Here is an 11,859-nt window from a genome sequence, read left to right as displayed (position 1 = left end):
CCATGTTGGTCAGGCTGGTCTTGAACTCCCAACCTCAGGTGATCCTCCTGCCTTGGCCTCCTGAAGTGCTGAGATTACAGGCGTGAGCCACTGCGCCTGGCCTTAGATATGGTTTCTTTGGCCCCACCAAGTCTCACCTCATGTTAAACTTTAATGCCCAGTGTTGAGGTGGGACCTGGTAGGAGGTGGTTCGGTTGTGGGGGCAGATCCCTTGTGAATGGTTTGGTGCCATTCTTGAGGGAGTAACTTGAGTTCTCACTCTTTTTTTTTTTTTTCCTGAGACACAGTTTCGCTCTTGTCCCCAGACTGGAGTGCAATGGCGCAATCTCAGCTCACTGCAACATCCACCTCCCAAGTTCAAGCAATTCTCGTGCCTCAGCCTGCTGAGTAGCTGGGATTACAGGCACTTGCCACCATGCCCAGCTAATTTTTGTATTTTCAGTAGAGGTGGGGTTTCACCATGTTGACCACGCTAGTCTCGAACTCCTGACCTCAGGTGATCCACCTGCCTCGCCCTCCCAAAGTGCAGGGATTACAGGTGTGAGCCAACACTCGGCCAGTTCTCACTTTTAGTTCCCAAGAGAACTGGCTGTTGGAAAAACGTCTGACATCTCTTTCTCTCTTCCTCTCTGTCACCACAGGGTCTCTACGAGCTAGCTTCCCTCTGACTCCCCTTGAATGTCCGCCATGAGTGGAAGCAGCCTGAAATTCTTATCAGAACCAGAACTGTGAGTCAAATAAACCTGTTTTCCTTATAAATTACACAGCCTCTGGTATTCCTTTATAGCAATACAAATGGACTAAGACACTATTACAAAGACTGGAATGTATTAACTTCCTTTACTCTCCTTCATGACTTATATGTTAACATTTTCATGTATTATGCAATGCTACTTGATTTTGCCCCATAGATATTATTATATTACTAAACAATTAATGGGGTTCTTTGGAGGGGACTGGGTCTCAGTCTGCCACCCAGGCTGGAGTATGGTGGCATGATCAGGCAGTCTCAATTTGCAGGGCTCAAGTGATCCTCCCATCTCAGCCTCCTCAGTATCCTGGACCACAGGCATGTGCCACCATTTTTATTTTATTTCATTATTTGTAGCTGATTTTTTAATTATTTGTAGAGACAAGGTCTCCCTATTGGCCCAGGCTGGTCCCAAACTCCTGGCCTCAAGTGATCTTCCCAAAGTGCTGGAATACAGGCAGGAGCCACTGCACCCAGTCTATGTTAATTTAAATTTGCTCACATATTTGCTTTGCATTCTTTTTAGAATCTCAGTTCTTCCATTTAGGATCACTGTTTTCTGCCTAAAGCTCATTCTTTTTTATTTTATTTTGAGACAGGGTCTCACTCTGTTACCTAGGCTGGAGTGCAGTCGTGTGATCTTAACTTACTACAACCTCCACCTCTGGGCTCAAGTGATACTCCCACCTTAGCCTCGCAAGTAACTGGGACTACCGGCATGCACCACTGCTCCCAGCTAATTTTTGTATTTTTTTGTAGAGATGGGGTTTCACCATGTCACCCAAGCTGGTCTCAAGCAATCTACCGTTCTCAGCTTCCCAAAGTGCTGGGATTGTAGGCATGAGCCACTGCGCCTGGCCCTATCCTTGAGAATTATATTTAGTAAAGGGCTGTGTTTCTGCTGCTACAACAAAACATCTCAGTCTGGGTAATTTATAAACAACAAAAAATCACTTCTCACAGGTCTGGGGGATGGGAAATCCAAAACCAAGGCAGCAGCAGATTTGGTGTGTGATGAGGACCTAATTTTCACAGATGGTGGCTCCACTGTGTCCTCACATGGCAAAAGAGACTAACAGACTCCCTCAAGCCTTTCTGTAGGCACTAATCCCATTCATGAGAGTGGAGCTCTCATGACCTAATCATCTTCTAAAGGCCTCACTTTTTTTTAATTTAATTGGGACAGGGTTTAACTCTGTCACCTGGGAAGGAGTGCAGTGGTACAATCATAGCTCACTGCAATCTCAATCTCCTGGGCTCAAGTGATCCTCCTGCCTCAGCCACCCAAGTAGGTAGGTCTACAGGCATGCCCCACCATGCCCAGCTAATTTTTTTTTTTTTTTGGTAGAGATGGGGTTTCCCTATGTTGATCAGAGTGGGAGACCCCACCTCTTAAAACTACTGCATTGGGGATTAAGTTTCAGTATGAATTTTGGAGGGACACAATTATTCAACTATAGCAGATAATTTTTTTTTGAGATGGAGTTTCACTCTCGTGGCCCAGGCTGGAGTGCAATGGTGTGATCTCAGCTCACTACAACCTCTTCCTCCCGGGTTCAAGCAATTCTCCTGCCTCAGCCTCCTGAGTAGCTGGGATTAAGGGCATGTACCACCAAGCCCGGCTAATTTTGTCTTTTTAGTAGAGATAGAGTTTATCCATCTTGGCCAGGCTGGTCTCAAACTCCCAACCTCAGGTGATCCACCTGCCTCGGCCTCCCAAAGTGCTGGGATTACAGGCATGAGCCACCACACCTGGCCTATAGCAGATAATTTTTCCTGATATAAAGATAGAAGTGAGGAATTTTTTCCCTTTCAGCACAATATTACTCCACTGGCTTCTGGTTTCCATTGCTGCACTGAAGAAGTCAGCCATCAGTCTTACCACTGCTCAGATTAAGTTGAATCTGTCTTATTCTTCAGGTTTATTTTAAGATCCCTCTTTGCCTTTGGTGCTTTGTAGTTTTCTCTCCTTCGTCTTCACAAATCTATAGACTTCACCAATTCTGGGAAATTTTAGTCTTTATCATTCCTAATAATAAATCTGTCCCATTCTCTCTTTTCTTCTTACAGAACATTAAGTCAACATACACTAGACATTTCCCCTTGGTGTCCCATGTTCTAGTCTCTATTTCCCATCATTTTCTCTGTGTTTCATTCTGGGTAATTCCTTCTGACCTGTTTTCTGGTTCACTGATTTTCACTTCACTGTATATATTTTTTATTAAACCCATACACACTGAATTATTGTTATTATTGAGAGAGGGTCTTGTTCTGTCACCCAGGCTGGAGTGCACTGGCACAATAATGGCTTGACCTCATGGGCTCAAGTGATCCTCCCACCTTAGCCTCCCAAGCAGCTGGGACTACGGGTGTGCAACCACCACATTCGGCTAATTTTTAAAATGCTTTGTAGACACAAATTCTTACCATGTTGCCCAGGTTGGTCTTGAACTTCTGAGCTCAAGTGATCTCCCTGCCTCTGCCTCCCAAAGTATTGGGATTATAGGCATGAGCCACCACACCTGGCCTGAATTCATAGTGGATGTTTTATTCTTTATTTCTAGAAGTTCTATTTGGTCCTTTTTCAAGTTTTCTAGATCACCTTTTTTTTCGTTTGTTTTGTTTTTAAGTGGACATGGGGTTTCACCATGTAGGCCAGGCTGGTCTCAAACTCCTGACCTCGTGATCCACCTGCCTCAGCCTCCCCAAAGTGCTAGGATTACAGGTGTGAGCCATTACACCCAGCCCCTAGATCACCTTTGATTGTTTCCTACAAATATTTTTATGTTGTTAAATATTCATTTCTTTAAAAATAAGAAGGACAGGCCGGGTACGGTGGCTCACGGCTGTAATTCCAGCACTTTGGGAAGCCAAAGTGGGCAGATGGCTTGAGGCCAGGAATTTGAGACTAGCCTGGGCAACATGGCAAAGGATCACTTGAGCCCAGGAGATGGAGGATGCAGTGAGCCAAGATCACGCCACTGTACTCCAAACCCAGGCGACAGAGTAAGACCCTCTCACAAACAAAAAAAGCACACTTTTTTAATAGTCTGTTTCTAACAATCCCAATATCTGAAGTCTTTGAGGAATTGTTTCCACTGGTTTTTCTGTTTTTGTTTTCTGGGAGTTTTTTTTTGAGACAAGGTTTCACTTTGTCAGCTGGGCTGGAGTGCAGTGGTACAATCACAGCTCATGGCAGCCTCAAACTCAGGGGACTCAAGCAATCCTCCGGTCTCAGCCACCCAAGCAGCTAGGACCACAGGGACACACCACCACTCCTGGCTAATTTTTTACTTTTTGGGGAGATGGGGGCTCCTTTTGTTGCCTAAGGTAATCTTGAACTCCTGAACTCAAACAATCCTCCCACCCCAGCCTCCCAATATGCCAATATGCTAGGATTACAGGCATAAGCCACCACACTGAACTGTCTGTACTGGTTTTAACTCAGGGTGGCTTATTGTCTTGCGTGCTTAGTCATTTTTGTCTGTGTACTATTAATCACTGTCCTTAATATCTGCAGGTTAGGCCAGGCGTGGTGGCTTATGCCTATAATCCAAGCACTTTGGAGGCCAAGGCGGGTGGATCACCTGAGGTCGGGAGTTCAAGACGAGCCTGACCAACACGGTGAAACCCCGTCTCTACTAAAAACACAAAAATTAGCCAGGCACACGCCTACAGTCCCAGTTACTTGGGAGGCTGAGGTAGGAGAATCACTTGAACCTGGGAGGCAGAAGTTGCAGTGAACTGGGATTATGCCACTGCACTCCAGCCTGGGCTATAGAGCAAGACTCCATCTCAAAAAATCTGCAGGGATTCTTTGTATCTTAGGATGAAGGTAACTTCTTCTAGAGAGGTTTCACCTTTGTTCCTGTCAGATGACTAAAGGCATTACCAAGCCAGAAACACCTTGAATTAAATTCATGTTCAATTTCCCTGAACTACCAAGCAATGTAACCTGGGCTAAAAATCCTCAGAAAGGCCAATAAATAGCCACAATTCTCAGAAACAGATTTTTTCCCTTTTCATCTTTTTGTGTTACATTTAGTAAAAAGACAGCCAGGTGGGATCAAGGGATGGTGTCAGGGCCCACTAGACTAGGGCACACGTGCCCCTCGTCTGCCCTCACACCTTGAGGATACAGCGTTCAGAGTTCCAAGAATGGGGGGTCTCCTTTAGGTTATCTGCCTTGAGATGGATCAAGCTTAACGACTGTTTTTTTCACCCAAAAATCCCCTAAAATCAAAGCCCCACTTTGTCCAGATCAGCAGATGCCCTCAAGGCAAAAGCAGATTCCATCCTATGGTGCTTAAATTGCCTTTCTCCGTTACTTTCAGTTAGATTTTTATCTGAAAGTTTTTGTTTTTTTTGTCAGTTCTTGTATTTATTTTTTTAATCTAACAATTGTGGTGGTTTTTCTGGGGTAAGTAGAAGGTAGTCTAAACAACCTAGTCTAACATTCTTAGAAACATAAAACCTTCCCATTTTTCTTGCAAAATTTATTGGACACATCTTTTTTTTTTTTTTGAGATGGAGTCTTGCTCTGTCACCCAGGCTGGAGGCAGAGGCGTGATCTTGGCTCACCGCAACCTCCACCTCCTGGGTTTAAGCAATTCTCTTGCCTCAGCCTCCCAAGTAGCTGGGATTACAGGTGCACACCACAACGCCCCCCTAATTTTTTGTATTTTTAGTATAGACCAGGGCTTCACACTGTTAGCCAGGATGGTCTCAAACTCCCGACCTCGTGATGCACCCACCTTCGCCTCCCAAAGTGCTGGGTTTACAGGCATGAGCCACCGCACCCAGCTTGATATGCAATTCTACAATGAAATTTATATTCTCTCATTGCTTTGAGGAATTATTCTACTGGCTTCTGTTGGCTTATATCTGCTGTCAACCTAGCTAATATTCCGTTTTAGGTCATCTATCTTTTACCTTCAACTTAATACCTTCTTTTTGTCTTTGGTGCTATACAATTTCAGCGTATGGGTGTGGGATTGTTTTTTTCTAAAAATACTGATTGGGACATATTGTGCTCCCTAAACCTATGGATTTATGTCTTTTATTAGTTTCTGAAATTTCAAAGCTATTAATATTTTGAATAATACCTCTCTTCAATTTTCCTGATTTTTCCACTCTAGAATTCCAACTACATATTTACTACCATCAACAATCACTGATCTCTTGGGGCTGCACTTTGGATAATGTCTTCCTCTGTGTTTCACTTTACTAACTCCATCTTCATCTGTGTTTAATCTGTTTAAGCCATATACTCAGTTTTGGTGGTGGTGCTTTTGTTCCTCCGCCTCCGGGGTTCAAGCCATTCTCCTGCCTCAGCCTCCCAAGTAGCTGGGATTACAGCTGGCTAATTTTTTTTTTGTATTTTTAGTAGAGACAGGGTTTCACCATGTTGGCCAGGCTGATCTTGAATTCCTGCCCTCAGGTGATCCACCCGCCTCAGCCTCCCAAAGTGCTGGGATTACAGGAATGAGCCACTGCGCCCAGTTGGTGTGTTTTTTTGTGTGTGAGACAGGGTGTGGCTCTGTCACCCAGGCTGGAGGGCAGTGGCACGATCTTGGCTCACTACAACCTCCACCTTTTGGACTCAAGCCATCCGTCCACCCAGCTGGGTTATCTTAATTTTTAATGCACTAAAGTGCTCACAGAAATTATATCTGGCCGCCAGGCAGGGTGGCTCACACCTGTAATCCCAGCACTTTGGGAGGCCGAGGCGGGTGGATCACTAGGTCAAGAGATCGAGGCCATCCTGGTCAACATGGTGAAACCCCATCTCTACTTAAAATACAAAAAATTAGCTGGGCATGGTGGCGCGTGCCTGTAATTCCAGCTACTCAGGAGGTTGAGGCAGGAGAATTGCCTGAACCCAGGAGGCAGAGGTTGCGGTGAGCCGAGATTGCGCCATTGCACTCCAGCGTGGGTAACAAGAGTGAAACTCTGTCTCAAAAAATAAAAATAAAAACAAAATTAGCCGGGCATGGTGGCACACACCTGTAATCTCAGCTATTTGGGAGGCTGATGAAGGAGAATTACTAGAACCCAGGAGGCAGAGGTTGTGGTAAGCCGAGGTTGTGGTAAGTCGAGATCATGCCACTGCACTCCAGCCTGGGCCACAGAGTGAGACTGTGTCTCAAAAAAATAAATAAAATAATATCTGGCCAAGCATGGTAACTCACACCTATAATGTCAGCACTTTGGGAGGCCAAGGTGGGAGGATCACTGGAGCCTAGGAGTTCAAGACCAGTCTTGGTAACACAATGAAACTCCACCTCTAAAAAAATTTTTTTAATTAGCCATGGTGGTGTATGCCTGTAGCCCCAGCTTCCCAGGAGACTGAAGTGGGAGGATCCTTTTGGCCTAGGTACACATGGTTGTGGTGAGCTACGATCACACCACTAGACTCCAGCCTGGGTGACAAAGTGAGACCTTGTCTCCAGAAAAAATAAAAAGTAAAGAAATTATATTTATTGTAATTGATTCAGCATCTAACTGAACTGCAATGGGAGAGCCTTGTAAGAGCATCTAATATTGCTGGAAGTGGAGGTCCTTGCCTCCTTTTTCATTTTCTACATAACTGTGTGCCTTGAATGACAACTGTGACAGTGTATATGCTGTATCTCAGATGTTCCCTGCAAGTGAGGGAGAACATATACCTCATTACACATGTGCAAGACTGTCTACATTTTGTAAGAATTAAACTTTGGCTTGGAGAGACCAAGTAACTTGCTTCAAAGACACACAGAGCACCTCATAACCAGACACAGGAGGATCAAAAACTACCAAAGACAGCAGACCACAGGCACATCTTCTAAACTACATTTTTTGCTGTCACCCAACTTTGAACTTCCACCTATACAGTACTTTTGTATAAATTACACAATAAAACAGAATCAGACTGAAAAAGAAACTTACCTTCTGTGGAAACCTCGTTTAAATCATGTATTCAGGCAAAATAGAAAAACATTTGTGGATTTTTTTCTTGGAGTATATGCAGCTTTAAGAAAAATTTTTTTCATTCAGTGGAAGATTTATAAACTCTTTACCTGAAATATAAGAGGAAAAATCTTATTTTAAGTTCTTCCTTTGTAAAGTTAACTTATCCAAATGGCAGGCAGAAGGAAAAGGAGGCTGGGCATAGTGGCTCACGCCTGTAATCCCAACACTTTGGGAGGCCACGGTGGCAGATCACTTCAGTCCAAGAGTTCAAGATCAGCTTGGGCAACATGGAAAAATCCCATTTCTACCAAAAAATACAGAAATTAGCCGGGTATGGTGGCGTACACCTGTATTCTCAGCTACTTCAGAGGCTGAGGTGGGATCGCCTGAGCCGAAAGGCAGAGATTGCAGTGAGCTGAGATCATGCCACTATACTCCAGCCTGGATGACCAGAGACTAAACCCATCTCAAAAAAATAGTAATTATTATAAATTTTTTAAAATAAAGCAATGGAAGAGCATTTATCATCTGTCCCTTGAATATAAAGTTTCTCTTTGATTTCATAATTAACTAGCAAACATGACACTTAAAACTATATATTTTTTCATAAAAATACACACACACACACACACACACACACACACACACACATTTGTTTTTGTTTTTTTGAGACGGGGTCTTGCTCTGTCGCCCAGGCTGCAGTGCAGTGGTGCGATCTCAGCTTACTACAACCTCCGCCTCCTGGGTTCAAGCAATTCTCTGCCTCAGCCTCCTGAGTAGCTGGGACTACAAGTGCCTGCCACCACGCCTGGCTAATTTTTTGAATTTTTAGTAGAGATGGAGTTTCACCATGTTAGCCAGGATGGTCTCAATCTCCTGACCTCATGATCTGCCTGCCTTGGCCTCCCAAAGAGCTGGGATTACAGGCATGCACCACCGCGCCCAGCCAAAATGATGTATTAAGATATATACATATATATAAATTTTTTTTAAAGAAGATAGTCTGTTCAGTGAGGATGTGTGTATTTTCATAAAAATTTAAATAAAATAAAGAAGGTGGTCTCGCTATGTTGCCCAGGGTGGAGAGCAGCAGCTATGCACAGCTCCAATGCCACTAATAATCAACATGGGAGTTTCTGATGTGCTCCATTTCCAACCTGAGCTGGTTCACCCCTCCTTCAGCAACTTGGCAGTCTTCCACTTCTGGGAGGTCACCGAACTGATGGCAAACTTAGTGTAGACACCATTACAGCCCTCAAGTGACCCTCCTGCCTCAGCCTGCTGAGTAGCAGGTATTACAGACATAAACCACTCTGCCTGGCTATAACTTAAAAATTCCATTTTATAGTTTTCCTAGTCCCAGGTGAAATAATGTATTCAATAATTTTGGGGATGGGTGAAGTATTATGTTTAATTTGAGTTGTCAGGTATGAAGTCCTTCAGAAAATAAAATTTCTGTTTTAAAAGAGGTCTGATTTTTAGCTCTTGAACCCATTGTCATTTAAATGTCCAATAATAATTAAAATTATTTTAAAATTACAATTGCCAATACCCTGACCTTTAAAAAGGGTTTCTTAGAAATAGGTCCTACATTAAAAAAAAATTTTTAATTACATATAATTCTGTACACTGTTAGTATCTGAAAAGCATTTTGAGAGATCAATGAAAAGCTAAACATTCCAAATTTAACATGAATACACTTCTTTTTGATTTAGAAAATAAAACATTTCAAAGTAAAAAAAAAAGTATTGCTCACTGTTGAAGTTGGGTGATGAGTACAAAGATGTTATGCTTTTTCTACTTTTGCATATTTTTACATTTCATATAAAAATCAAACAAATGGCGGGACATGGTGGCTCACAACTATAATCCCAGCACTTTGGGAAGCCAAGGCAGGAGGATCACTTAAGTGCAGGCGTTTAAGACCACCTGGGCAACACAGCAAGACCTCGTCTCTCCTAAAAAAATTTTTTTTAATTAGCTGAGCGTGGTGGCATGCACCTGTAGTCCCAGCTACTTGGGAGGCTGAATGGGAGGATTGTTTCAGCCCAGGAGTTCAAAGCTGCAGTGAAAGGCCAAGCACAGTGGCTCACACCTGTAATCCCACCACTTTGGGAGGCTGAGGTGGGCGGATCACTTGAGGTCAGGAGTTCGAGACCAGCTTGGCCAACATGGTGAAACCACAAAAAATTAGCTGGGCACACGCCTGTAATCCTAGATACTCAGGGGACTGAGGCAGGAGAATTGCTTGAACCCTGGAGGCAGAGGTTGCAGTGAGCCAAGACTGCACCACTGCACTCCAGCCTGGGCGACAGAGTGAGACTCCAACTCAAAAAATAAAATAAAACAAAATAAAAGGCTGTAGCGAGCCAGGATCACACCACTGTACTGCAGCCTGGGCGACAGAGTGAGGCGCCATCTCTAAAAAAATTAAAATCAAACAAAAAAGATATTCGAAATGGTGCCAGTAACCCAGGGATAAGTCAGTGTTATCTTCTACTACAGGTAATACTTTTTCTATCTTACATTTCCTGATTAAAATTATTATTTATTGGGGCCGGGCGCGGTGGCTCAAGCCTGTAATCCCAGCACTTTGGGAGGCCGAGGCGGGTGGATCACGAGGTCAACAGATCGAGACCATCCTGGTCAACATGGTGAAACCCCGTCTCTACTAAAACTACAAAAAATTAGCTGGGCATGGTGGCACGTGCCTGTAATCCCAGCTACTCAGGAGGCTGAGGCAGGAGAATTGCCTGAACCCAGGAGGCGAAGGTTGCAGTGAGCCGAGATCGCGCCATTGCACTCCAGCCTGGGTAACAAGAGCGAAACTCCGTCTCAAAAAAAATATATATATATATATTATTTATTTATTTGAGACAGAGTCTCACTCTGCAGTGCAGTGCTGTGATCTCGGCTCACTGCAACCTCTGCCTCCCGGGTACTGGTTCAAGCAATTCTCCTGCCTCAGCCTCCTGAGTAGATGGGATTATAGGCACATGCCACCATGCCCAACTAATTTTTGTATTTTTAGTAGCGATGGGGTTTCACCATATTGGTCAGGCTGGTCTTGAACTCCTGACCTCATGATCCGCCTGTCTCGGCCTCCCAAAGTGCTGGGATTACAGGCGTCAGCCACACCTGGCCAATTAAAATTATTAAGCTAAATAACTCAAAATGGACTGTTCAGCCCACTTTTCTAAAACTTTATACACAGTTTCAAAATAATGTTTTTATGATGTTGACCTTGGGACTGTTTATTCTAATCTTAAGTCAATGATTTCATAACATACATCTTCTTAACAAATTCTACTCAGTGTCAGCTGGAGGAGGAACGGGTGGGTGTGTGTGTCCCTAAACAGCACCAGCATTAGCCAGGTGTGGTGGTGCATGCCTGCAGTCTCAGCTACTAAGCACTGAAGTGGGAAGATTCCTTCAGCCTAGGTGTACATGGTGGTGGCGAGCTATGATCACACTAATGCACTCCAGCCTGGGTGACAAGGTGAGATCTTGTCTCCAAAAAAACAAAAAATAAAGAAATTATATTTATTGTAATTTATCCGGCATCTAATTACACTGGAATGGGACAGCCCAGTAACAGCATAATATTGCTGGAAGCAACGGTCCTTCCCTCCCTTCATCTACTTAACTGTGTGCCTTGAATGGCACCTGTGACAGCCAAGGAGAGGGACGGGCGGCTCCAGGCCCACTTCCTCACAGACACACCCTAGGCGTCCACCACCATCCTCCGCTCTCCACTCTCCTGGCAACAACACAGCCTCCCACTCTCGCATTGCAGGGTAGAAGCCTGCTTTCGCCAAGACTCTGTCTCAGGAGGGAAAGTCTTCGATCGCTTTCTTCTTAGCACATAGCTCTTGATTTTTCCAGGGAAACTTCTTCCAAGTCCTATCCCCAACAACTTCCCTAAATACGCCAAATTCTTTGATGTCGACCCAGGAAAAAGCTGCCTCTGCTCTGCTATCCAGGCATCCCCACCAGAAAGTGGGTCAGCATTCTGCCAGGTTCCCATGAATACTTCTACACAAACTTCAGCTTTCATTTAAAAAACCTGTTTTTTATACTTTTGCTTATGGCCAAAATGGAACAACAGACCAGATTTACCTTCCCATCTTCAACAACTGAAAAAAAAAAAAAAAAAA

At 44.0% G+C, this 11,859-nt stretch overlaps 1 protein-coding gene across 4 annotated transcripts in view; it reads right to left on the bottom strand.

Annotated features, from left to right (window-relative positions):
• Positions 1 to 11,859, bottom strand: part of PPP6R2 (protein phosphatase 6 regulatory subunit 2) — a 99,090-nt gene that overhangs the window by 60,134 nt on the left and 27,097 nt on the right. For all 4 annotated transcript variants that reach the window (XM_017504928.2, XM_017504926.2, XM_037730088.1 and 1 more), the window contains exon 2: positions 7,679 to 7,809. The gene's annotated coding sequence lies outside the window, so the exon portion shown is untranslated. The remainder of the gene's footprint in view (positions 1 to 7,678; positions 7,810 to 11,859) is intronic.

This window comes from Cebus imitator, unplaced genomic scaffold, assembly GCF_001604975.1.
Source record: "Cebus imitator isolate Cc_AM_T3 unplaced genomic scaffold, Cebus_imitator-1.0 Scaffold329, whole genome shotgun sequence".
In the NCBI taxonomy this organism is placed as follows: domain Eukaryota; kingdom Metazoa; phylum Chordata; class Mammalia; order Primates; family Cebidae; genus Cebus; species Cebus imitator.
This window is presented reverse-complemented; position numbering and strand designations above follow the sequence as displayed.